The sequence below is a fragment of the Fundulus heteroclitus genome, unplaced genomic scaffold, assembly GCF_011125445.2.
Source record: "Fundulus heteroclitus isolate FHET01 unplaced genomic scaffold, MU-UCD_Fhet_4.1 scaffold_55, whole genome shotgun sequence".
In the NCBI taxonomy this organism is placed as follows: Eukaryota; Metazoa; Chordata; class Actinopteri; order Cyprinodontiformes; family Fundulidae; genus Fundulus; species Fundulus heteroclitus.
Window position 1 is genome coordinate 2,373,750 of NW_023396978.1, and position 26,775 is coordinate 2,400,524.

General features: G+C 40.7%; 1 protein-coding gene across 5 annotated transcripts in view; it reads right to left on the minus strand.

The window, feature by feature from the left end:
• Window positions 1-26,775, minus strand: part of daam2 (dishevelled associated activator of morphogenesis 2) — a 128,721-nt gene that overhangs the window by 100,230 nt on the left and 1,716 nt on the right. The window contains exon 1 of one of the 5 annotated variants that reach the window (XM_012881857.3): window positions 656-894. The exons of the other annotated variants lie outside the window; for them this stretch is intronic. The gene's annotated coding sequence lies outside the window, so the exon portion shown is untranslated. Of the gene's footprint in view, window positions 1-655; window positions 895-26,775 lie in introns of those variants that run through there. 5 annotated transcript variants of the gene reach the window in all.

Sequence of the window (26,775 nt, forward strand, 5' to 3'; positions counted from 1 at the left end):
TAGTATGATGCTTTAAATAGGTCTTCCCCACCACATGACGCATCACATTCTCCTCTTTGATGCTTGACATGCTGAGCAATTCTCAGTTTTTTTGCAAATTAAATACAATCTTAGCATCGATCTATTCTAACTCCTTACAACACAGAACACAAAGAAAAGTGTACCGAACATTTGCAAAATTCTGAGAAAATGACTTTCCCTGGGGCAAAACCTCTAGGAAAAAAATAGCTAAAAATAACCCCCCAGCGTATCCCAAGTCTGCACCAGTAGATTTGGGGGTCTGACAGGAAGCGCAGTCATGCTGCCGAATAAAGAGCCCAAACATTAAAACCACCCATATTTCACATCCATGCCGTTGCCGCTGTTTAAGACCCACGAAGCATCTCCACAGGTTACGTCAACATAAAATGTAGAATGTTTATCATGAAGGAACAGAAGCACCCTTGTTGCCCTGCAGCTACAACTCCGCAGAACATCTAACTGTTTATTTTATATTCAGCAGCAGTCCGGCTTCCCCTGGTCAGACTGAGCAGAGGGATAAAAAGCCTGGACTAAACTGGACTGAACATCTGCGGGCATGCATGTAGTCCCCTAAAGGCTAAACAAAACTTTATTCTATGGCTTATGGTATCAAAATCAAATAAATACTACTTACCCGGTTCAGAGAGGCTGCACTAAGATACTAATTTTCCTTCGTCCCCCTCACCTCAACTCAAGAAAAAGAACCACTCCACAAGTTTACAAGAGAAATTCAAAGCACCCTGGCATCTTCTGGATTCAGATAACGTCTTTCAGATTCCATGTCTTTGCTTCGTTTTAACGGCGGCCGCTGTGTTTTGTCCATCTGTGTCCGGAGCTTCCGAGTCGAGCCGTGGATTTCAGCTGACTGAGCTCCAAGCGGAGCTGTTGACACTGTACCCTCTAACTCTCCCCCCACCCTCTCCGTCTTTTGATCGCTCATCCCTCCTACCCTCCCCTTTCTGGATTCCAGCGCTAGCATATGACAGCATCCATGTGGAGTTCAGTTACAAGGTGATAGATTTTCTGTGGCACGGCGGTACAGTATAGATGTGTTGCGTGAGGCTATGGGAGAGGTAAGATGAGAGGAAGTGACCCTCGGTGGCTTGTGTTTCCCCACCCGGCACGCCACCCTAACTCCACCCGATGCATTCTTTCACTAAGAGAACAGAACACTAAGATCAAGGCATATCACAAGAGTTGCCCAAAGAAAGGCCACCTTCCTGTTGTGGGAGTCTCATTGTTAGCAAACACACTGGCAAAAAAAAAATAAAAACATACCAAGATGGCATTACTCATTACCACTGTGACCAATCCAGGAAAACAATTCCCCTGAAATCCAATCAGTGCACTTTGAGAAGGTGTGATGGCATGCTAGATTACTAAAAAAACAAACAAAAAAAAAAAAAAACTCAGCTGGCTTTGTCAAGTTCACTGCATTAGCTCAGCCTGATGTAATGCATGGAATTGCAGGGGGGGGGGGGGGGGGGGTCATGTCATAGACACGTCTGAGAAGCAGAGGTCAAACTGGGATAAAAGTGAGAGGTCAGTGGCTCCAAAAAAACCCTAACTGCACCAGTCAGGACCGACATCATTCCAGTCATTGCACCCTTAAAACCCAGAGCCATCCAGCTTTAAAATGACTAAAAAAAAAAAAAACTGGAAAAAAAAAACTTAATATGTAAACTGTGAACTATGTTTAAGTAGGGCCTTGGGAAATTAGATTCATGTATTGATTCCCCGTTCAGACTCAGTGGTGAGAAAAACTATTTGCACCCTTACATATGTCATCTGCTTTTGCTTCCCCCCCCGTACTAAAATGTTCCAAATCACACAAATTTCTAAATTTAAAGTGTTTGATGAGCCAAAACATTTAGGTGAGATGAAAATTAGTAAAGAGAAGAAAAATGTAAGGAGGTACATTTCCTTTCTAACCCCAACCATATTATAAAACAGAAAAAAACCCAGGTTAAAACAATCAGCTTTGTTTTATAAAACCATTTGAAGGTCACAGAATATGACATATTGCATATTTGCTATTCAAATGATTATTGTATCGTCTTATATTGTTTTATTTTTTTTGTAAAAAAAATAAAAAAAAAAAGGACCACCTGCTCTCCACACTGCCTAATCCTTTGCGAGCTGAATGAATAAACATTTTTACTAACAGGCTTAGAGGGAAACATACTTTAATTAGATTGGTTACTCAAATGGGATTAGAGATGGATGATTGTACCTTATTAATGCGGAAGTATCAAAACTAGCTCTGCAGCTAGTTTCTAAATTACATTTTACATTTTCAAAAGCATTGTGTTTAGTGTCAGTCAGTTATCCCAAACACCTACAGTTAGAGTGGGGAAATGTGGGTGGACCCATAGACATAATATAAGAGTAGACGCGTCATTGGGCGGGTTCTGCCTATGCTGCGATGCGTCAGAGCGTCCGCCATCTTAAATGTGGCAAATCTGCAGTTACTCAGTCACTTAAACAGTATCAGAGGGACTTTAATCTCTGAATATACTTTGTATTCGTAGTATTTCTTTTTTGTAATATTACAAGTTTATTTTCGTATCCCTTTAGCTTCATTCTCCTGAATTTATTCTCCTAAACAATAAAAATAATTAAAATAATCTAACCTGGCCCTATTACTCCAGGAGTGAAATAATTCTGCAAACTGTGATTATTCTGGAAATGTTCCCCCTTAATTCTCATAATATGATGTTTTTATCATAACATTATCACTTTTGTGTTTGTTAGTTTATTTTTACTTTAGGACTTTTTTTCTCATATTATTAATTTTACCTCTTTAATACTCACCCAAAAAGTCTGTTCCTAAAGGTTCACATGTGACACGGTTTTATGAAATAATGAAGACCACAATGTTTAGATTTAACAAATTAAACCTTATATTCACAACACATAAACACACACTATATATATATATATATATATATATATATATATATATATATATATATATATATATATATATATATATATATATATATATATATATATATATATATCTTCACTGATCCACGTTCACAATAACAGAACTCAACTTTTTTCTGCCACATACAATATGGCGGTGACGTTGACGTGCGAACCTGCGCCCTATGACGCGTCTACGTATATATGTCTGTGGGTGGACCATCTAAATTTGATGGCTATTGTCACACTACCTAAACGTTGAACCTCATACAAATAAATAAATATATATTCTTTATAAATAAAGAATAAACCTCTAGAAAGATTTTTGACAAGAACTGGAGTTAATCGTCAACAAAAACATAACGGCTATGTCTAACTTACTGATTGAGAAGAAACCCTGTGATTTACCGTTTTTATCTTAGATTTGCAGTCTATTCAAATACAGTCCATCTGACGTGATTGATCATAATCTATACAGTTAAAACAACGTTAGGGTAGATCTATTACATACTATTTTAGACTAATTACATTTGTAGAGGTAAATGCATTCACCAACTGATTAGTCAGTAAAAAATATATTTCCTTAACAGTACAAGTATGATTAAAAAAAGTTATTTCAGTTTTTTGTACAGTAAAAATTATCCCTATGAAATTTCCTACTCCTGAATGTCCATAAACAAATCCAATAGGGTAATTTGCTGTTATACTTTCAGCTTCCTTTTATTTGCTTAATTCTAAACCAATTTAAAAGCAGCTGCTTGAAGATCACATGCGTCTATAGAAAATACTCTTCTTCCTCTGCTTCATTTCAAACATCACAGCTAAATTTAAAATAGTTTCAATCACTCCTGTCCTATCGTCACTACTTCCACACTGAAGAGCGTCATGTTAGCAGGTTGGCATGATGCCTTCACTGATCGACTAAAAGTATGGAATTTATACATTCCAACTAGCCACAACCAATCAGGGATAGTAGAGTGTACAAATGGTACAATTCCAGTCAACACCCGATGTGTTGGGGCATCTAATGCTAACCTGCAAATATATTACTTGGAAGGTGCCACTTAATAACCTCTGTCACTAAAATGGAAGCAACTATCAGTTCTTTGTGACACCATAATCTATCTTCCGATCATTTATATGCAAAAGGAATGGAAAAGAGAGGTGATTATAATGCCATTTTTCATTTTTCTCAGGGGACTGGAGACAGATGACACCAAGTCACAGGCGGTAAAGCCTTGGTTCATTCCTAAGCGAGCCCTTGGGACGTATCCATTAACCCAGCTAGGAGACAAAGTAGGCTTATCTCCAAGACGTCCACTTCCGCCCCAGTCTTTTTCCTTTCTCTTTCACAGCAACATCACGTCTACTTTCTCTCCAGGGTGACCTCACTATCCCGAACCATTGGAGGAAACCCCTAGGAAACCCCCTCTGGAATAGGCTACGCTGGCTAAGTGCACTACAACTACTCCTGTGTCATCCATCACAGCCTGGTAATTGAGGCAAATGGAGCTAGTTTGACATGCTTGAGATAAGCATCAAACCCCCAACCCACTAAACTATAACGCCAGCTGCTCTTCTTTTATTTTTTGAGGGCATGCTTGGATTTTGCTTTTCCTACTCAGCACTCATCTGCTTTCCCGCAGTCAAATAAACGAAAACAGAATGTGACTTCAACTTTGGTGAACCTTCACTCCTAATTCCTTACAGTTCAAACAAAGCCAGAGGTTTATCTGTACGCAATGAATCATTGTCGAAAACTAATGCCATGACTGGCAATCCAACTGCAAGGCATTGTTTAGTAAGATGAGCGGCAAAAGGACACAAAGCGTCAAAAAGTCTGCCAGTTGCACGTCGGCCAAATCTGAGAAACAGCAAATCCCTAGAGGAGTTCTGTATGATGCTCATTCAAGAACAGGTTGTCCTCTAAAGGTTGGCATACCCAAATATTTTAAGTTAGCCTGCAAAGAAACAGCTGTTTAGCTCCAGAGATGTTGGCATTTCTTCCAAGCTCCTCAAACGAGAGAAGCTCATCGTCCTCCAAGTCAGCAGCTGCCGGAGCTAACACGGCAAACAGTCATGTTTCACAACGTGCCGTTCCTTGCCGTGTTATTTCGGGGTTTTCTCTGAACCAGACAGCTCTCATTTAAGTTTGTTTTGTTTAAGCCAGGAATTCCTCACGGCAGCACTTTGCACACAAGCAATTCTTTCACGCCCGCACAGAGATAAATTGCCACTGAGAAAAGTGCCGCTGCTGTCACAAAGCCTGAACTCTTGACAGTGTAAATGCGAGGGCACATCCTGTGTACATGGTCTAATTGTATGCTAGCTGTAAATCACAATTGCCGGGAGCTCTGTGCCATCCGTCTTTCTAAAGTAATCATAACAAGGCAGTAAACTATAAATTCAAATGTAATAAATGTACCCTTATGGTGACTCTTTACACTCTGCGGGTTGTTACTCTTACACTCTGCTTCTGACTTCTCTTTTTCTGTAAAAAAAAAAAAATGGGGGGGGGGGGACTGTAAACGTTAAGGAACCTGTGTTTAACTTTAAACCCAGGATAACTCACAATAAGCACATTTTCTATTTTCTGCTAAAAAAAAAGTAATGGGCATTTGAAGGCCTCCTTTGTCTGAGAGGCAGACTGGGCCAGGTCAAAGGTCATCCAACCGCCGGCTTCCACAGTACGTCTTGTGTCTGCGTGGATGTGTGCCAGCTAAATGCTGTTATCTTTGGACAATGGTTTGGCTTTCCGCTGGCTGACTCATGACTGCTTCGGCGCGTTAACCAATGATGTAATACTTTGATCTCTGGGTATGAAGGGCATCAGTATTAGTCTTTGATTGACCATGCAATGATTTCATCCAGCTTAGCAGTGATACTAAAAAGGCTGCATTAAGACTTCTGGTTTTCCCCTTTCTCAGCGTGACATATTGGGGTTTAAGCAGGCATAAAGAGCAATTGCTCTAACACAAAGATGACAGCAGCTAAATTGTCTAGAATGTCTCTAGAAAGGGGTTACAACAGGATTTCGGACATGATACCAAAATAGCTTTTTAAGCAATGTGCAATAAAGTATAGCAATGTGAACATTCAAGCTTGTCAGCAATGTGCTGGAGGATATACACGTGAAATAGTTAACTTTTAATTCTAGATGGGAGCCTTTGAAATTGTATGAGAACGGTTTCTTTAGAATAGTCAATCCCTTTAGGATTTAGAAATATGAGATATAAGGTACAAAGGGTCCACATGAAAACCATACCTCCTCTACAATGACTCATATTTCATAGTTCCCCTTTGGCCTGTATGAACCCAGGTGTGTTCATTATGAAGAGAAGAACAGTGACTGACAGTATAGCAATGGAAAAAAATAAATCCTGTAGACTTTGCTCTTTTTCCATATGCTTTCGTTCGGAAGAAAGCTTTATACATTCAGTAATGTTTCTATTAAATTGGCAGCATGGGGTGTTCCATATGTAGGGGAACCGATTTCAGCCATGCAGCTCACCTGTATTTTATAACATTTTCCTCATACTACCATTCGAAATCCAGACACCAGTCTGAACCCAAAACTAAAATTTACCTCAGCCGTTCCACATGTAATAATGTCTCTTCTTAGAGCTGATCCAAAGTGTCATAAATCAAGGCCCCTGCATCCATCTAGGGCTTATCACAGGTTTATGTGTGGTGAACAACATCTGCAAAGTGTGACAAAACGTTTAGATCTGTTCTAAAACACTGGATATTAAATGTCTGGCCCCGACTCTGCGTGAGACCAAAAACACAGGGTCAAGGCTGTCCCAGAATGGCAATGAATAGATCTGAGGGTCATGCCCTGCTAACAGGTGTGTCTGCATTCATGGCCTTCCCCCCTTGTTTCCTGACCCCTGCGCTCAAGTAATTGGTGTGAAGCTCTTAAAAGTGCAGTACCTACAGCAGTGGTGTGAACAGCCAAGGTCACTTTTCCTTGGATTCCACCAACAGCGGCACAATTGGGGATTTAAAAAAAAAATTCACTGTTTACATGACACACAACTAATACTATAGTGGGAAACCAAAAAAAAAAAGCAAAAACTTTGTGCAATAAGAAGCTTTATTTTGTCACATATAAATGAAAGCCATATCCAATGAGCTCATCGGAAGAGAGGGTGTTGTTTTTAGAACAATACAGGCTATTTTTACTCTGCGACAAATCCCAGTAGTTTGGTGGACACATTTTCTGTAATATTTCAAAACCTTTTCAGATCAGTGAACCAACAAGGCCACATATTCACTCATTTAACAGAGTTTGAGAAGCAAAGATCCAGATAAACTCTTCATTTGTAGCATTTGCACTTTTCACTTTGATGCAATGACACTTTTCACTTCTCACTACCTCTAACAGAACTGTTAGCCAAGAGTTTAAACATCAGTATGGCTGGTGGCTGCAAAGTTTGGGCTAACTGTGTAAGACATTTTTGGGAGGGCAGAATAGAAATATTAGATGCCTGCGAATATATTTCTGTATTTTGTTTGTTAACTACACTTTTGATAGTGGCATTACCAACAGTAAAATTAATCAGTATTCTTAATTTCTATTTACTTCTTCAATAGTCTAATTGCATGATGCTAAGCGTTGTTTAGTGAGCCATGATTGATACCCAATGCGAAAATATGCAGAAAAAAAAAATGTGGAAAATTGTTCATTTTCTGCAGAAACAGCAGCTGAACAAACATTTCGACCACCTTTTTGGCCCTCAATCCTACTGGTTCTAAGTGACCAACAGGTGCAGTGAGACCCATGGAAAACTTGAGGTGAAAATAAGCATGAAGTTAACTTTTATTTTTTACATCCTGCCTTTCTTTTTGTGTGTTGTAATGCAAGGAACGATAGATGGGTGTTGCACTTAGCTGGAGAGAATCTCGTGAGCTCTCTGGGGAAGCTAGAAGAATAACAAACACTTCCTGTTTATCTCTGCACATGGTTGGAACAGTTCGTTCTGATCTACTTCTCATCTCAACGCAGATTCAGTAGGTATTACTTGTGGGCGTTATAGGAACCATGATAATCTCAGAAGGGTGAAAAAAGTAAATTCAGGAATCAATCATGGAATACCTAAAACCTGCTGCCTAACACACTAATAGATTACGGTAGCAAAGGAAAGACGTGCAGATGAAAGGACTTTAACAATCCGTTTAGAAAAACATCTGACCACTTATCAGCTGACCTTTGACTTAACAACATCACTCAAACACGGTGAGTCCATCTGTCCAGTTGTATTGTATGCGAAGGGAAAGGTCAGACATCATAAATGTTAGCTTTAGCTGAGGGGCTCCTTGAACATTATCTTCCAGCTTATTGTCACATGCATTAAGCTCGTCTCTGCTGGGTCAACACACCCTCCAGTGGTTAAGAGGAACATATAGACACAAAGGGGCGTGCAAGACCCTTAACTTTCCGGGCCGGGTCAGGACTACCCCAGCGCCTTGAGCTGATAAGCGCAAGGCAGCCCTGCCTGCAGGAAGCCATCAGACCTGTATGTACACAGCCGGGGCAAGCGTTGATTGCAGACAACTTGAACTGATAAGAGCCCCAATCTTAATTAGTCACTCCATTTTTTTCGACTTATGTCACAGTATAGGGAGGGATATCACCACCGCAGATCTTCCCAAGCTTCATAACTGCTACTGAGCTACACAGGTGCAGCAGGACGGCCTGTTTCAAGCAGATTGTCATCTTAGACAGTTAAAAATGTGGCTTTTCAGCCAATATATGTGTAATAAAGGTAAATCTGGATTTAACTTTTCTGTCAGTCTTGGTTAGTGATACAAAACTTGGGCTTCTGGTCAGGTTTTTCCATTCACCGAGTCATAGACCAGAGACCCTATGAGCTAGTGCCAATATACAGTGCTTTGCTTACATGTCAATACCTGATGAACATTCTCATTTTGTCAGGTTACAACTAGAGATGCGCCAATCCGATACCTGGATCGGATATCGAATGAATGACGAAAATCCAGCATTCTGATCCCGGCATTTAAATTTTTATTATCATACACACTAATACAGTAACACCGATCTAGTCACTTCAATTCTATTTTTGTAACGCTGGTTATGTCATCACACGGCAGCTAGTGCTGAGCAAACACAGAGCATCACGTAGCAAGCACCTGACCCAGCCAAGTCTGCCATTTGGAAACATTTCAAACTTGATCGTCTGACTGCAACATGCAGTATCTGCAGCGTAAAAATGGTGTTGATAAAATGCATAAAGTCAACACCACAAACTTAAATATGCACCTACTAAATCACCATGCTAAGCGCACGTGGAGCTTTTTTTTTTAACAATGTTTATGTCAAGCCTGATGCCTTCAGTTCACATGGCAAGGTATATGGTTCATTCGTTCAGCAGTAGTATTGGATCGGTATCGGCCGATAAGCTCAGTCCAGGTATCGGTATCGGTATCGTATCGGAAAAAACTGGATTGGTGCATCTCCAGTTACAACCAAGAATTTAAGGCCGTTTATTGACTTATTGTGATAGACAGACATAAAGTTCTGCCTAACTGAAGAAGAAGGAGAGTGATATGTGATTTTTAAAACATTTGCGTAATAGAAATTTGACAACGGTGACATGCGTTTGTTTTTAGTCCCTGCGGTGCAATATTATGTAGAGCAAACATTCTCTGTAATCATGGTGCAAGTCTTTTAGGGAATGTTTCTACACGCTTGGCACATCTAAAGACTGAAATCCTTTCTAATCCTTTGTAAAATAGCTCAAGCGTAGTCCAGTTGGGTAGTGAGATTCTGTGAAACAGGAATTTTCAAGTTTTGTCACAGATTATTTGAATGTATCTGTATGTGTGTAGCTCTGACTGTATGCTTAGGGTTATTTTCATCTTGGAACCTAGATACTTGCCACCGTTGCCGTCTCCGCCAATGAAAGCATCCCTAGATGCATGATGCTGCCGGTACCACATTTCACTATTGGAAGGGTGCTTTCAAGATGATGTGTCGTGTTTTTTTTTTTTTTGTTGTTGTTGTTTATCTCGTATACTGTTTTCAATGTAGGACAAAAAGTTAGATCTCGGTTTTATCTGACCGGAGGAAAGCTTCAAGGCATTGGCAGTGTCCCCTACGTGGGGTGTGGCAGACTTCTACTGGCTTTAGTTTAATAGTGGCTTGCCACTCCTCCATAAAGGCCAGGAGTGCACGACTAATAGTTTTCCTTTCAACAGATTCTTCCACCACTGCGACTCCTCCAGTGTCACCATGGCTTTGCATAAATTTGGAATTTTATAGATTTTGTTTTTCCTGAAGACTTAAGATTGCACCCAAATTCCCTAGTTAGGAATCTATTTTTATCCCAGTGTATTACTATGAAATATAACAGAATATGACCTCTGATCACACTAAAATAATTATGAGAAGCCCCTTGTTAGTAGATATTACATATTGGACTGACATAACCACAAACTATTAGTAGATCACAGAGAAAGCATTGGTTGCCAAATCAAGTACCGAAAAAAAAAAAAAAAAAAGTATGGGAGTATGAAAAGCCTAGCGATTAGCAGCTTCTTTTTGGACCATTTTCAGCTGTGAACCCATCATACAAATGCACAAAATGGCCAAGGAGTAACATGACCGGTACCTGAAAGCCTCACATTTACTCTTACCCTTAAATAAAATTATGCCCCAACTTTGCTCGGTTATAAACAGAAATTACGGCAAAACTCTTAAAAGTAAGTTACAATATAAACATAGAATTCACTGTAATCCTATAGGTACGTGTGTTTGTGTGTGCTGGAATGACTAAATAAACAGATGGAAGTGTGGGAGCACGTATTCAGCCTAGCTCTTCATACTCTCGCGTGCTCAGGAGAGACAATGTAAATATATTCTGTATCACTCCATGCTGTGGAGTGTTGTTAGAGAGCAGAGGTGGAAGGGGAGGTGTCGCTCAGGGATCCATCGAGCACCACTCACCCACCCGAGTGGTAAATGATTGCGTTGATTAAAGCCAGCTGAGCTCCAAGTGGGCTCCTTAGGCTGGAAACCAGCGGCACGTGGCCTGGAAATCCATCTGCTTTCTCAATGACACACACCGACATCCCCGTACAACATGCTTATTCATTTGCTGCTGCTGAAAGTGTATGAAGAATAAAAACACTCACAATGCTGGTGAACTTAAGTTAACAAACATGTCTCTCCAACATAAGGGTGAAATCTAAATATAGCAAAGTTGGCCCGATGGAAATCAAACCATTGTGGCCCAACAAACTTCCACAAATCAGGATTTTCCAAAGACTGACCGCAGAAACTGATCTCAAAACCACACTAAATAATAATAATTAAAAAAAAGACTAAACGCAGACAGTGATGCTGTCTAAAAATGTGCAGGCTTTTAATCGTTTAAATAACAGATTGTCAGCACAGCAGGAGTAGCATAACAAGAAGGTTTATTTATTTTTTTATTTTTTTTTTACGTAAAATCTGACTGGTGGGGGCAATGTTTTCTCAAAAAAAATATTTTTAAGCACATTAAAATTGGCAGTTTGTGCTATATGTGCATAAAGGCTAGCAGACCTTGAGTTTTTGTTAGTTTCACACCTTATAATTTGACCATATTCATGCAAGACGTAGAGCTAATAAGACAGTTAAACTATGTTGGCTCCAGTGAACAACAGACTTTCAGATAATTTTTTTAACACAATTGCATTTTTCTTGTCTGGATTATATCACAAAAATAAGTTATTTTGATTGCATTCGATCAAACAAATTGGACGAGCAGATAGGCAGGCATGTGTCCAACTTCTATAAAGTGTGCCATCCAGCCTCAGTGAAGTCCAAATACAGTGTTTACTCAGTCACAGAACACATTATACTGTACATGTAAAAATGTACTGCAGATGCTTCCATGTCCAGTGACTGGGCAAGAACAGGTTACAGGCAAAGAGCGTTTCTAATAATAGGAGCAGCCGTCTCATCTTTTTTAAAACCTCAACAGGATGACAACCTGCTCGAAAAACCTTGACCCCGGTATTCCAAATCTGAGTTAATCACATCTGCTCTGGCAGCGACCTGTCAACACACATTGTTCCGATTACACGCTGTTTAAGCTAAACGGTCGGGTCCTAAAGCTTTGTCCCAGTGCAAACTGCACCAAAAATGTGGGTCAGCAATTTTTTTTTTCTCTCCCCACTGCTCTTCCTCTCTCTGCATCTTGGTTTCCTTCCCAGAACAATGAGTCGGACTTTTCTCTTTTCCTCCCACAACAGCAGGACTGTAGTGGGAAAGGGGATTATTAGGAACACAAAGTGACTGTGGCGCACACAATTCGCCTCCGGAATGCTTTGGAGGATGTAATATAAGACCTCGGTGACCTTCTGACACATTTCAAAGCAGCCTTTTCAAAAAGCACCAGCATCGACTTTTGACAGTGTGACGGTGGAGCTGCCTGGTGCTTTTCACCTGTCGCCATGTTTCACTTGGAGACGATCTGAAATGCTGTACTCTTCACGGCACAAGGACTCCACTCTTTGGGGATAAGATCTAAGTCAGGAAACTCAAACTGCACATTATTGGCTTGTTAACGTAACCCATTTATTACCAGTGCAAATCACGGGGATTCTTTCCTTCTTTAACCGTCAAAGATAAAATCATGCAGAACTCAAATCGGGAGCTGCATCTCCTCTTTTCACAGTTCTTGGAAGGAATATGACTAAAGCAAAGTCAGGACGGTAACAATGTGTTTTTCATTTTAAAGCGTTCATGTTTGAATTAAATAGACACAAAAGCATGATGGATTGCTAGAAATTTTCCAGCATTTCAACAGCATAACCACTTCTTATTTCAACTTTTTCTCCACAAACCTCTTTCATCCTTTCCCAAACACTTAGAAAATCAGCATGAGTGGTTCAGACCTCAAAGATTTCTTCGCTCAGCCTTGTAAAAGGAGGGTAAAGTCAAGGCAAATAGATAAACAAGGCCCCACTTTGCCAATGTGGGTTCTCCACTATCCAACCGCGAGGGAGAGATAAGGAATGCACAAGGCTTCCTGCGCCGCGTTCGCCAGGCCTCCGCCGGTTTATGTACTGCGGCCCGTTGCTAAGGCAACCTGGCAGCAAATCGGGGCTCAGCAAAGGAGTAGCCATGATGCAAGGAAGGGAGGGACTGAGGAGAAAAGTGCTAAGACAGTTTTAGACACCAAAGCACCCCCCCCCGCTCCCGCAACCCCCGCGCAAATTGGGTGGCTATTACATTTTGTCGATGCATGCTGAATTTACCGAAATTTAATTATAACCATATTCATTTAACTCAAATTCTAACTGGATTTCTCATCTTTGGTCGGTGCCATTGCATTAAATAAGCCCTTAGATTCCAGTGTAAACAATAACAACATGTGAAAATCTAATTTATGCTTCTTTCATACCGCAGCTGAAGTCCATCCCTACTCATTCTGCCAGTTAATTGCCCTTTTTTAAGATCCTGCTTGTCAGCACAGCAGGATGGGCGTTAACGACTGAGTGGGCAGGGTTGGACATGTTGGTGGTTGGACATAGCAGCATTTGCACAGCATCTGAACCTAGGGTCTGGTTTGTCTGCCTAATACCTTTAATCCACCCCCACTGCCACCATAAATCCCAGCGGATGACGTTGGGGGCAGCCGAGCAGCATTACTACACTGACCTTCTGTCACCCCTATTTGCCCCTCCGATGATCACAGTATCATATGGCCTGAAATATCTGTGCGCCTCCTGAAGAATGGGGACGTCGGTGGGGTGAAAATTGAGATGACGGAAGGAGAGTGGACATTAAATGGTTGTTTAAAAGATGGATTACTGCTCGAAGGAACACACCGGCCAGGACGTTTATTTAAAATGAGCTATCAAGTTAGGTCGTTGGAAAAGATATCAACCTCCTGCACTGTTAAACCAGACCAGCTCCTGATGATGATGCTTGATGGTTTTGCACACAGAGAGGTAATTTACTCGTCGTCTCTCCATCACTCCCAGATTTGACACAAGTGTGCAAAAGACATTATATTACATAGGAAAAGTCTTATATCCTTCCCCTTTTTTGAATAATTTGCCTTTTAAACAGCTAGACCTTTAAAGTGGAGAACTGTCTTTCAACATTTTTACTTTGGAATTTGGCTGCATTTTCACACATTTTCTGAACAATTCATGTTATTTTTTTTTTTGTTCAGCCAGCTATCCCTGACCACTGAAAACAAAATAATATGCGAAAGAAAATTAATATCTTGGAGTGTTTTTGACTAACGACCCAGCACTATTATATAATATATAATAATAATATTAATAAGGATAATAAGGATAATTATAACCCAAATACTCAAGATCTAAAAAGCAGATATTGAAAGATGGTCCACATTCCCATCAGACTTTACTAGCAATGTGACAAAAACAAATCTTGTACTGCTTTATTTATTCCAAGCTCTCCCTGTTGACGTAGCGTCTACACAATTCTTAGAGTGGGATAAGATGATATGAAGCTTTATTTGGGGTGGTAACTGGCCCAGAATTATGTATTCAACATTACAGTTACCTAAGGACAAAGGTGGTATGGCCCTTCCTAATTTAAAATTTTATTTTTACGCAGCACAACTTTGTTACCTGTGTTGCTGGTGTGACCTTAATTATTTTGCCAGATGGAAATAGACATGTATCCCTGGGCAACAGGTACTGACTTTCCTGAGAGAGGACAGTATACCTGATCCTTTGAAAATGCTCTTAACCCAGTGACAAAATATATATTGGATACTTGGTTCAAGATAGCAAGACAACTAAAATTGAACATGAAAAGGAAAATACTGGATAATGGATAGCTTTAGACAAGGATTTTATGCCAGGTATGCTTGACTCAACATTTAAGAATTGGATCTACATGGGTCTAAGAGCCTTTTGTACCATAGTAAAAAATTCTGAGATGAAGAGTCTGTGTGGAGGTATGGTGAGAGCTGGGTCAGGGATGTAAAAAGTCAGATAAAATGTAATATGACTGTTCAGACTGCAGACGCTTTGAAAACTATCGGATACGTATACGATTTAGTACCACATATGGAAGTGGCACAAAATCTGAGTTATTTATTTATTTTTGGTGGAAAGATCAAACTTCACACTGCCCTGAAAAAGCTGGATATGGGTTGTATATGAGCCAAAAGGTTGGATTTAGGTCAGATGTGCCTGCTGTGTAAATGTAGCCTTAGAGTAACATTGTAAGCCTTAGGTGTGGTGTGTTCACTGATTGCAAAAATGTTGGATTTCTGAGTGTCTGAACCACTGGTCAACAGTCAAAAGTGGCGATAATGAAAATCTGATATTTTCTTGGGGCATGTAAACTGCACCACATACTGCTATGGTCACACATAAGAACTGAACAGAAAGAGTGAAAAAAACTGTGAAAGTCTGATGTTAACGTTATAAAACCTCCAAAAAGGTCCTTCCAGTTCTATAACACCCATTAACAAAAAGGAAACTAGCACAGCAATTTGAATCTAAACATATATTCATCTCCTCAGTCACCAGCACACGACCGGGTCATCTGAGTCCATCCAACAGGCTCCTGTCGTTTGTTTACCCCCAGACTTCCTGAACGCTGATGGTTGATAGTTTAAACAAGGAGACAGAAAAGAGAAACATAATTCTGCTCAAAGAGGTTGCTGACCGATGCAAGAAAGGAAGAGGAGGTTAATGGAAGTGGTGGTTGGAGATGAGGGTGGTGGGGTGGGGGGAAGCTAGGTATCTTAGCAACCAAAAGAACAGCAGAGGAGGTGGAGGAAGGGGCATCAGTGGGGGATATTTACCACAAGGGACTGCTAGAGCGTATATCAGAGGGCGATGACATCTGTTTTATCATGCTTCCTCTTCCATCTGCAGAACGGGAATTTAGAAATTGGAACCGGCATCAACGGGAGCACCTGTGTTTTACATCAGCAATGACCAGTTACGGCACGCAGACCTACAGAAAACGCCAAAGCGCACGTCGGGAGGGAGCACCGAGGTCGAAGTCGCAGGTGAATGTCAGAATTACTGAAGCGAAGGGAAATGGAGCGGCCAGTTAGTGTTTCCAGATGATGAAGAACGCTCCAATAAAGTTAAATCTGGAGAAATGGTGCAGTTTATAAAAACGGCACAAATAAACACCTCGCCTTTCAACAGTCCATTTAAACCTGCCGGAGATCAATCTGCTCTCCCGAGGGATGAAAGCAAGCAGAAGGCCCCTTTTTTCTCAGAAAGCCTCTCCAGAGACAGAACCGTATTCATTCCTCTCCTGAATGCTGTAATCGCTGCCAACCAAGCAGTTTGTCATTCAGAATAAAGAAGTTTCTGGCATGGAGGACATGGCTCAGATCCACCTTTTGATTTTTTTTTTTTGATTTTTTTTTTAGGTTACATGAAGGCAAAAAAAAAAAAAAGGAAAGGAAAGGAAGACGGAACCATTCCTGGATCTTTAACTGCTTAATCCATCTCAAAGCTGAGCGCAATGGCAGTGAGCTCAGAAGATGCATTAGGGTCTGGGAGAAGCCTGAAGCCCACAGTAAAAATGCCTGTCAATGCTTTCTATTCTAGTTAAGAGGCTTTGAAGTGTAACACGAAGTCATTACATGATTAGAAAGAAATGCATGGGAAGATGGTAGGAGCCAAATTTAGTCATGTAAAACTCGGTGGAAGAGTTATGACAGCGTTTATCTTTTAAAATGTTTTACTCCTTAGGAGTTTGGTTTTGAAACAAAGCGAGATCTCTGGAGAGATTTTGGCCTGATACTGTGTGCATTTTCCTCCAATCTTCCCCCTTTATGATTGTTTGAGTTCCAGCCCCCGAAGATGGCATCAGGATAAGAATATTATGATGGATTAGTGAAAATACAGTAAGTGAATAGGATCCATCTGCATGCCAAATCTCTTTAAATTGAGGCACTCCCGCATTAGACAACTTCAGTAAAACACATTAGTCACACCAGGAAAGTGAATTACTTAAATTGAATTAGGGATTGAGAAGGAAGGCATTGTCATTGGAAACACTGGTCTACCTTTAGTTAAATTTACAGCTAAATAGGATTTTCTTAGTAAAGTCACACTCCTGTGTCCCTACTCAGTATTGGCGGAAAAATGTCTGAAGTCAAAATTCCAGAGTTCTTAGCCCTTTTTACCCATATTTTAAAAAAAATACACAAATTCTCTAAGAGTTTATGGCAAATATTTCTACAGTAAGGACTGAGGACTTGTCCATGGTCCAAGCTTAGCTTTCATCCACTGAGTGCTAGGGATAGGAGGGTGGAAGGACATGAGGAGAAAAAAAGAAAGCAAGAAAGAAAGAAAAAGCAGGAACGCAGAAAGGTAGATATAGACAATTCTATATTTTCTTCCGGACCTGGAAAATTACTTATATCAAATTCCTGATTTTTCCAAACTTTTCCAGACTGCTGAGGAATCCCGACACGCAACACGGACAAGCAAGCAATTTGGAAGCCTTAAGCCGTGAGCTGTTGCAACATAACCTGTATTTCAGGGGAATCCCACAAAGATCTTAAAAACAAAATCAAAGCATCAAGGTGTATAAATGGAAAAACTCTCCTAGCCAAAAGCGACTAAAAGGTTTTGGGACCAAAAGATTTAAACTAAAAGTGGGAAAGCTTAAAAAAAAGGCCTCCGTAGGGAGGCTGGAGTCAAATGGCAGGCCTGATTAACAACACTGCCTTTCTTACGATAAAAACCTGACATATGAAGATCAATTAGAACATACATCTACATCCAGAGCCAAAGTAAACCCTCAACAGCCTGAGCCCTTCTCAAATCTGTGACATATCAAGAGTCGACTTAATCTCTGTCCAGTCCAGCATCTCAAGTGATTTATCGGTAAGGAGTTCTGTATGCCAGTCTTCCTTATGGCCGTGCTGAAAGCCTTAAACCCTCCCAACTAAAACCCCAACAGAAAAAGTGTGCTGTCGAGCCTGACAATAAAAATGAGGGCGCAGGTCAAACAAATACCTTAGAAATGCTGTTTGACAGAGAGTGTGCAAAGGGAGACTGTAAATGAATTCTGCTCCTTACCATGACCGGTTGCTGAGACAACAAGGGCCCCAGAGCCCAGCAGCGGTGGGGCCCAGCGTATCAGAGTACGGAGGACACCCAAGGGAAAAGCCGGTCCAGAGAGCGGGGGACTCTCACGGACAGTGGAGACATTTTCCCACAATCAAACACAAACAGAGCCGCACAGGACAGCAAAAAAAAAAAAAAAAAAAAAAGGAACATGGAGGGAGGGAGGTTAGGATCTGATCGTTAGAAGAACACATCTGAAAGAATGCAAAAGCAGAATATACTAAAGGACGTTTAGTAACCCACGGCCGGACAGAACACCCTGCCCAACATGTTTAACCTGCAAGTCACCTTAGGTTTCAGAGGCCTAGAGGGCTGTATGGGCCTCCACTTGATAATTTGGTGAAATGCTCACAGTTCACTGGTAAACGACCTCATTAAGGTAATCTGTTTTGTGGAAGAAAAAAATAAATCGCTGGTACAAATACCATCTGTTGCTAATTAAACATGGTGTCAGGCCACAGAGGACATCTGAAATCGAAGGAGGACTTGATGCTAAGAATCAACAACATCAATTTAAAATCCAAGTGCAATTCCTCCCTTCAGGAAAAGGTGAATAAAAGAAATGTCCTACTATCGGTCCATGGAGGACAGGTATTTGACATCTTATTAGCTTATTAGCTCTTATTAGCTTTTGAAAGCAGACATGATAACAAAGACATGGATTTAACCAAAGAGTGATAATCTATTGGAAATATCCGAAGCACAAGGTATTTATCCCAGGGGGTTCGGGTCATTTAAACCCTTCACAATTATATGTCCTTTTAGTTATTTCATACTGGACGTTTTCTACGAATGGATGATTTTTCAGTAAGTAAGTAAGTCTACCAATGATTTCAACCAATTATCTGCATTTCACTTATAGTTGACTATAGGGAAATTTAGTTTTTACTTTCCCTTAAATAATATCTACTAGCAGGAAGTTATATTAAAAAAGAGGTATTTAGGTTTTATCAGGGGTCTTACTCTATGATATTTGATTAACATAAAATGGCCAAAACAGAAACATGAGCCAAAGTAGATTGGCATAGAGTGGAGCACAAAGTTTGAAAAACCTACCCTGCAAAGTGAATTTTAGATATGAGTCGACCATATCTATGAACATTTATGGTAAATAGCTTGTACTTGTATGGTGCTTGATCTAGTCCGACGACCCCAAAGCGCTTTACACTACAATCTCCATAATTCATGTAAAATATATTATATGCAATGGTATAAGCACATGGGTACTATTTATAGAAGGGGCAAAATGACTTGGAGCTTTTTCAAGATATTTAGGCTTCCCTGAGATGCTTTGTTTTCCTCGGCAACCAATGCCTGCTTGACTTTCAACTTGGAATCCAAAGATTGCATCTTCAACAAAATGCCTCGACAGAACGTAAGCCTCCTTTTTTTTTTTTTGAGAAGATCTGCAAAAGTTTTCAAACTTCCTTTTATAGAAGTAGCCCCCAGTGCTGGAGATCATGGCCATTATAAATAAGAAGCTGGAATGCAGGGGAGGGGAGGGGAGGGGGGGCCGTGGTGGAAAATAAACATCCATGCCGCTCCGTTATCTGCACCCAGCTGAGCAGTTTAGAGGCCAGTCCCTACAGATGATGTCACGCTGGCACGGTGTTTACCGCTCGAGCAGTGGGTCTAAAAAGGCTGCATTTTAATTAAAGTCATGAACGGATTGATTTATTAAAACAGCAAAACAGGACCTTAAAGAAACACAACTTTTACAGGAACGCCTTCACAAAGACAAGCTGGGGGTTTCCAACTAAATCATACACCAAATATATCCGAAAGCACTTAAAGTGGGTTTTTGCATCAAAGCAGTACCAAAAGAAGCAGCGTTGCAGCATATCCAGGCGCCACTTTTCACTATAAACTTAGCAAAGTGAATATAAGATGTAAAGGTGAGTGGAAACCTGCAGCCAAGAGAATAAGGTCGGGGTTGACGCACTGGAGGTTTCATAAATGATCCCATATGTGCTCCAGATCCCAAGTGAAAGAGCTGCTTTGTGTTGGGTGACGTAGCACGCGCCCGGGTCCCTAGCGGGCTCCCCTTCCACTTCCCTCCGCTGACAAAACCCTTTCTCGGTAGCTCAGGGTAGCGCCAGCCATGGGGCAGAAACACGGCGTTTGGACGCCCCGAGTCTCTAACTGCCTTCCTGCTGCCTATTTTGAGGGGGAGCTAATTACCTGGAACTACTTGGAGACCGAAACAACCAGCGCATTGATGTTTGATAGGAGAAGAGGGACGGAGGGTAAAGACGGCCGACCAAAGAGGGGGGAAGACGGCTGTCACAGAGCAAAGAAATATTGGGGCATAGTCAACCTCTATTACCCGCTGAGCTAAAAGGCTCCCATTCATGGAGAAATAATTGTCAGGAGGCAATTTTTTCTTGCCCACCTGCTCCCTGGACTCTGCTGTGATTCGCAAAACTAAATCATCCAACAATCATGCCGTTTTGTGGTGGGTTTAGAAAAGAACAATGCACAGTCAACCCAGGCTTCAAAAGTAGCTTCAATTTATATATGCGGTATTTATAGCAGCGGTGGAAACATGCACTTTTAATCAGGTAGTCAAGGCAGCAAACTACTGTTTCCAAAAACAAAAAAGCGCAGCTCAGAAAAAGCCTCACAACCTCTGCACCGACGGGAATCCGAGGCGTTTCTTTCATATTTCAGGGCAGAACTTTTAATTAACAGCAACATCATTGTGCTACTGCTCTTTTTTTATATCTGGGGCTTGTGGGCCAGTGGAAAATGAAATGAAATTAGATTATTTAAAGAAGGAGGCAAAGTGGCAGACGAATGCGTCCTGCACCGTCTGGCTTCAGCATCCCAGAGTTAAAGCGTTACATAGAAGAAGAAACACCTAGGTCCAAGAGGTTTTTCCTCAATCCAGTTTAATCCAAACTGGATTTTTGTAACTTTAAATTGTCGTTTTTGATGACTTTAGTCGCACGGATTTTCAAAGGACCAAGACTTTCTTGTAGCGATTAGCGTATTAGCGATCATAATGGTTCTCTATTTAGGCATTTCCTTTAGAAATCTTGCTGCTTTTCACTCATTGTCCATTGTTTGCACCAGACCATGACAGCGTACATGTTGTGGTACTCATGCATTAAAAATGGACAGGAAATCAGTGAGTCAGGTCAGCCAGGCCATTCAGATAGCCTAGAGAAGTACAGATTGAGATCACTCTAAAAGCTTACAAGAGCATCTGGCTGGTTTGAGACCAGGTTTTAGTAACAGTGACTCAACACCAATGTTCAGTATTATATGTTAGCCTTTTCTCTGGGAGGCTGAATGAAAAAATAATCTTGTCAATCTTAAATCTTACTCGTCCTTCAACAATTCATGAGTTTTTTTTCTCATCGTTGTCCTGGAAATGTTTCTGCTTTCTTTGAATCAGCTTGCAAACAGGTGATTTTGTCGCAGATCAGGTTTTGGTTATCATTAGTGCAACACCTGAGATTCCTTTGCGAAGCTTGCTTGGGACTTATTTCCTCCCGGATCCTGTTTCAAATCTGTACCTAAAAATGGTAGCATAAAACCCCCAACATTCTGAAGGGAAAGGTAGACAGACAGACAGACAGACTCAGTAGCTATATGTTTAAGGGAAACAAAACTGAAAATGTTTTAATTATTACAATTTCCCGACCAAAAAAACATCTTCTTTACTGAGCCAACAGTTTCCTGAGGCTCCCAGGTGTATCGATCCATCTTATCAGGAAGTCCGCTCCAACTTAGCAAAGGCTGGAGGAAGCTTTTGAACTTTTGTGTCTCATAGCTGGTAGTAAACTATCCCGGTGGACTCACAATCAACTGATTGACTGTATATGGCCTGCACCCCCCCCCCCCCCCCCCAACAACAACTTTAGTTTAGTGTAGAAAAAAAGTTACTTGAATTTAACAAATTGCTTATTACAACTAATACAAGCTTGTATCTAATGGTTACAAAAGGTTTAAATTTGACTTTAAATCCATAGAATTTAAAGTCATCTAACATACTGTGCTATGACATCTTTCTACAAGAGAAAAGGCAACCGTCACCTCCTCCACTGATACAGAAAGTTGCAAGTGACTGTTGGTCTTAATCAATTTTAACCAAAACATACCCCTTTATGTAAATATTTTCAGTTCCATAAACTCACTCCTAAATTATTGTAATATAAGTAATTGGAGTCTTTAAGTAAAGTATCTGTAAATCATCACGAGACCCCCCACTTGTTGCTTCATGATGCAAAGTAGGGTCCCAACCCCAATTTCGGACCTAAAGAGCAGAGAGACACCGGTAGATGTGCATTAAGATTGTATCACAGGGCTTCACACTTGAGTAAACTTTAGGTTGCTCCGATGCCAAGGGTCTCTGGCACACCGAGAGCATTCCTGTTATGCTCAATCGGAGGTCCTGTACAGCGGAGAACAGCCGAACTACTGTATGGAAGAAACAGACCAGATCCTGCTGCAGCCACCCACCATTACGCTGCTGATTCTCCCATTATACTCTGAATTATCCTGAAATTTCAGTCCACCATAAGAAAAACAGATGCTAAATCTTAAAATTAAAACAGCTGGAGAAGTGTGACAGTCAACTTACTGTCTTAGATATCAGGTGTACAATTTAACCATCCAAAAACAGCTATAAACAAAAAGAAGAAAAAGTTATATATTTTGACAGCACTTGCACACTAGGTAAGAATGTCTGGATTATGAAAAAAACAATATTCTCAAAAGGAGAAGAGTTCCATCAAACCAGATTCAGACATAGTTTTCATCCATAGTATTTTAAATAGTTACTAAAAAGCATGATATGCATGAGGTTCAATGTTAAAAGAAACACTTCAGCACAGACAAACCGCTAAAAAGTTACTAATCCTCTTAATTTGACAAACACATAAGCTCTTAAAAATAACTGATCTGAATTCTGCTGCCAGTTATGAGTCTCAGATTTTTATAAAATCTATTTAATTCTATTCCAATGTCTCTTTAAAGACCACAAGAAGATAGACCACTGATCTTAATCTGACTTAATTTTTAAAATCACTTCACTGATAAATGCTAACTTTGAATCGTTCTCACTCTGTAACCACATCCACAACAAAAAGTGTTGTTGTGACCTAAACCTGTTGGATCATGCATGTTGTATTCACTGTTCTTCAAAAAAAATAGTCAAAGGACCAGAAAAATCAGCCAGTTACGAACACGAGCCAATATCTACATGCATCTCTAAAAGGGGTTAAAAAGCACTAATGTCTAATTATTAAGATAATAAAATAAATAATTCAAAGATGAGCCTTTCTTCAATAAAGTTTCTTGAAAAATAAAAAATAAAATCATATTTTAGTTTCTGTAAAATGCATGCACAACCCGCAAGGAAAGGCGGTCAGCTGTGGACAACACTTTACCTGGTTTTGCCTAAAACCATCACAGCTAAACTCTGAGAAACTCTGCAGACATACAGAGAGGAGCGGTGACTGGCCCATAGACTCAACTAGGCTGTGGTCACTCAGTGTGGATGCGAAGTAGGGCTGAACGATTTTGGAAAATAATCTAATTGCGATTTTTTTCTTCTTAATATTGCGATTTAATGCAATTTTTTTTTCCCAGTTTATTTTATCATGTCTTTTTAAACATATACAAACAACAAATCAATTTGTTTCCTCCCCGTGCGGATTAGTTGCTGAAAGACCCACAGCATATAAACTCGGTGCAGAAATGATTGTGTTCAACCAAAATTGCAATTTTGACTTTTGTATGCATCAACCACAAGCAACAAAAATGGCCTCTAAATAAAGATGTTTGTAAACAAGGACTATTTAAAAACAAGAACTCTTTATGTTTCTATTAATCAGAATATTATTCAAGAGAACAGCTTTTAATTGATCAATCCTTGTTGAACATAAAGTACAAAGTGCAACCAACAAACAAGTCTATGTATTAAACTGATTGACCTGTACTTAATGCTATGTATTATTATATAAACTCTAAAACAAGTAATAAAATTAGATTATCTCACTGCCGCAACTGTCTTCCCTTCCATGTGGAGGCAAACCCACTTTAAACAGTTTATCGACGCCTAAAGGACGCGTCTGATTCACTAATTGTTACATTGCGATTTGGAAATTGCGTTTTTTTTAAATCACAATTATATTGAAAATGCATTTAATTGTTCAGCCCTAATGCGAAGACACTTGCAGCATAGACAACAGGGCTGTGTTTAGTCAAAACAAGAATATGTTCACTTTAGGCACAGAATTAGAGGATCACCTGAACACCACAGGTTCAATCCTGTGCACCAACCAGCAGGTGATCGAAGGGTCTTTTTGATTTTTCTTTGCATTATTGATTTTGACCGACTGGCCATCGCACAAAGCTGCACCATGGCTTTTGCCCGGCAACCGCTTAAGACTCAGATCCTTCACAGGATTATTGATACAGTAAACTCTAGTCTCTGATCATGCTTTAAGGTGACTCCTCCGCATCTGACCAAATGTTTATCCCTCAATTTCTTTTTAGACAATTTATGCATCCGCTGCAGCAAAATCAGCGAGTCAGTTAGATGCAGCTTGAGTTACACCTGGGTAATGTATTTAGACGTGTAGACGTGTCGTGCAACTGAAATAAAATTGGCACATTATATTTTAAGCTGTGGATGTGCACTGAGAAAAACAACAACAACAACAACAACAACCTGAGCCATAAAGAGGATGAGAAGTTGAGCAACATGGCATTCCTCTACTACTGGCTAAACAACCTTAGACCCCACAGCGCAAGGCTTTCACCTTGGACACTCACAGGTCAGGATAACCTGCCAATCTCAACCCCAGGCACTGTAGGAGTTGATTAAACCTCGCCCTCAGCTGCTGGCCACACAACGGTCGTCCTGTTTTTTTCACCCCTCCGTGTGGCATGGTGGTTTAGACTCCGTAAAAATCAGAACTCCGGCGTGGCAGCCCCCATCCTCGCCGTGCTGATCAAGGCTCCCACTCATCCTTCCTCCCACAGAAACACACACACACACACAGAAGTGTTTTACCCTCTGCTCAGTCAGCATGGCTGCAGCCAAGAGCAGGACACCTCAGCCCAGTGGCTGTGTTACTCTTGGATGTCGGACATATTTTCTTTCCCCCAGCCCTCTAAAAAACACACAGGTAGCCGGATAAGGATCCTGCTCTTTAGTCAAAACACTGGACCTAAAAATACTCGGCGGGATCGCACTTTTCCAGCCTGACCGGGGAACAATCGGACAGATACTCCCTGTTTCGCGTGTGAAATCTAACATGCAGCCGGACCTGCGGCGAAGCTTAAAGCGCATTAAAAGCTCAGCGAACAGCGGCTCGGCTCGGAGAGCTGCGGCCAGCCAAAGAGCAGGGCTTTTTCGATAAATCCACCCATCGCTGATAGCCATTAACGCAGCCCAGTGGGGTTGAAGTGAGCAGCCTTCAGATGCCCGTACTGCGTGCATCGAAAATTGTGGACGAGAACTTGTGCATCCTTGCATTGGACAAATCCTGCAATCACTCACTTACGCGTTAGGTCAACATGATTAAAATGTCCTTTCTATGTCATAATCCATTCCGATCCTCAAACCCTTAATGCTCTTTTTTTAAAAACAATATATACTTTTGTTTTCTTACTGCCGGGAGCCATTCCCAAACAGTAAAAGGCTTCACCAGATTCTCCCAAAGCAGCCAAAGCGTTTCACGTCAACATCAATTTTTCCCAATTGATTTCATTTCTTTTTTTTACAAATGAAAATTTGGGGTCTGCAGGGAAGGCCTAGAACACGATGGAGGGATTATATATCTCTGGCTTGGGAACGCCTTGGCATCCCCCAAAATGAGCTGGAGGATGTCGCTGGGGAACGGGATGTCTGGGCTTCCCTCTTAGAACTGTTAACCCCGCGACCGCATCTTCGATTAACGGAAGACAACAGATGGATGGAAATGAAAATTTAAGACGTATGCTATGTGAGTTTTTTTTTTTTAGCTCCTCTTCCTGAATCTACACTTTGTAACTTTGCAGATCTTGACACTGACATGCTGTATTTGCTCATTTATCTTTGCAAAATGCCTCAAGCTCAGTCAGTTGAACACAGAGCATCCGTAAACACCCACTTTGATGTCTCGCTTTAGGCTCTCAGTTGGATTTAGGTCTGCACTTTGACTAGGCCACTCTAACATAGGATTATGGGCTGTATGCTTTGTGTTGTAATGCTGGAGGGTTGAACCTCTGCCCCAGTCTCAAGTCTTTTATCACAACAGGTTTCCTTCCAGGATTGTTATGCATTTAGCTCCACCCATCTTCCCACTAATTCTGATCAGCTTCCTTTTCCCTGCTGAAGAACAATGTATCCACAGCATGACACTGCCACTGCTGTGCATCACCATTAAAATGGAAGTGTCCAGCATTCATTTAGTTTCCTTCATGCTGTGGAGGTCAAAAGGTTTTATTTTGGGTTTTAGCCGACCAGAGAACTTTCTTCTTGACTTGGAAAGTTTAAAAAAGGACTTATTGTCTTTTTTAACATCTTTTGTCTTTTCACTCTATCATAAAGGCCATATTTCTAGAGTGTGGCACTAATCATTAGTGCGTCTAAGTCGTCTACCTGAACTCTGGATGGTTGCATCTCCCCCAAAGGCACTGTGGGAAAACAATGTAGCTTTTCCATTCCACTTCACCATTATACAAATTTTTGCTCTGGTCTATTTAAAAAAATAAATAAATAAT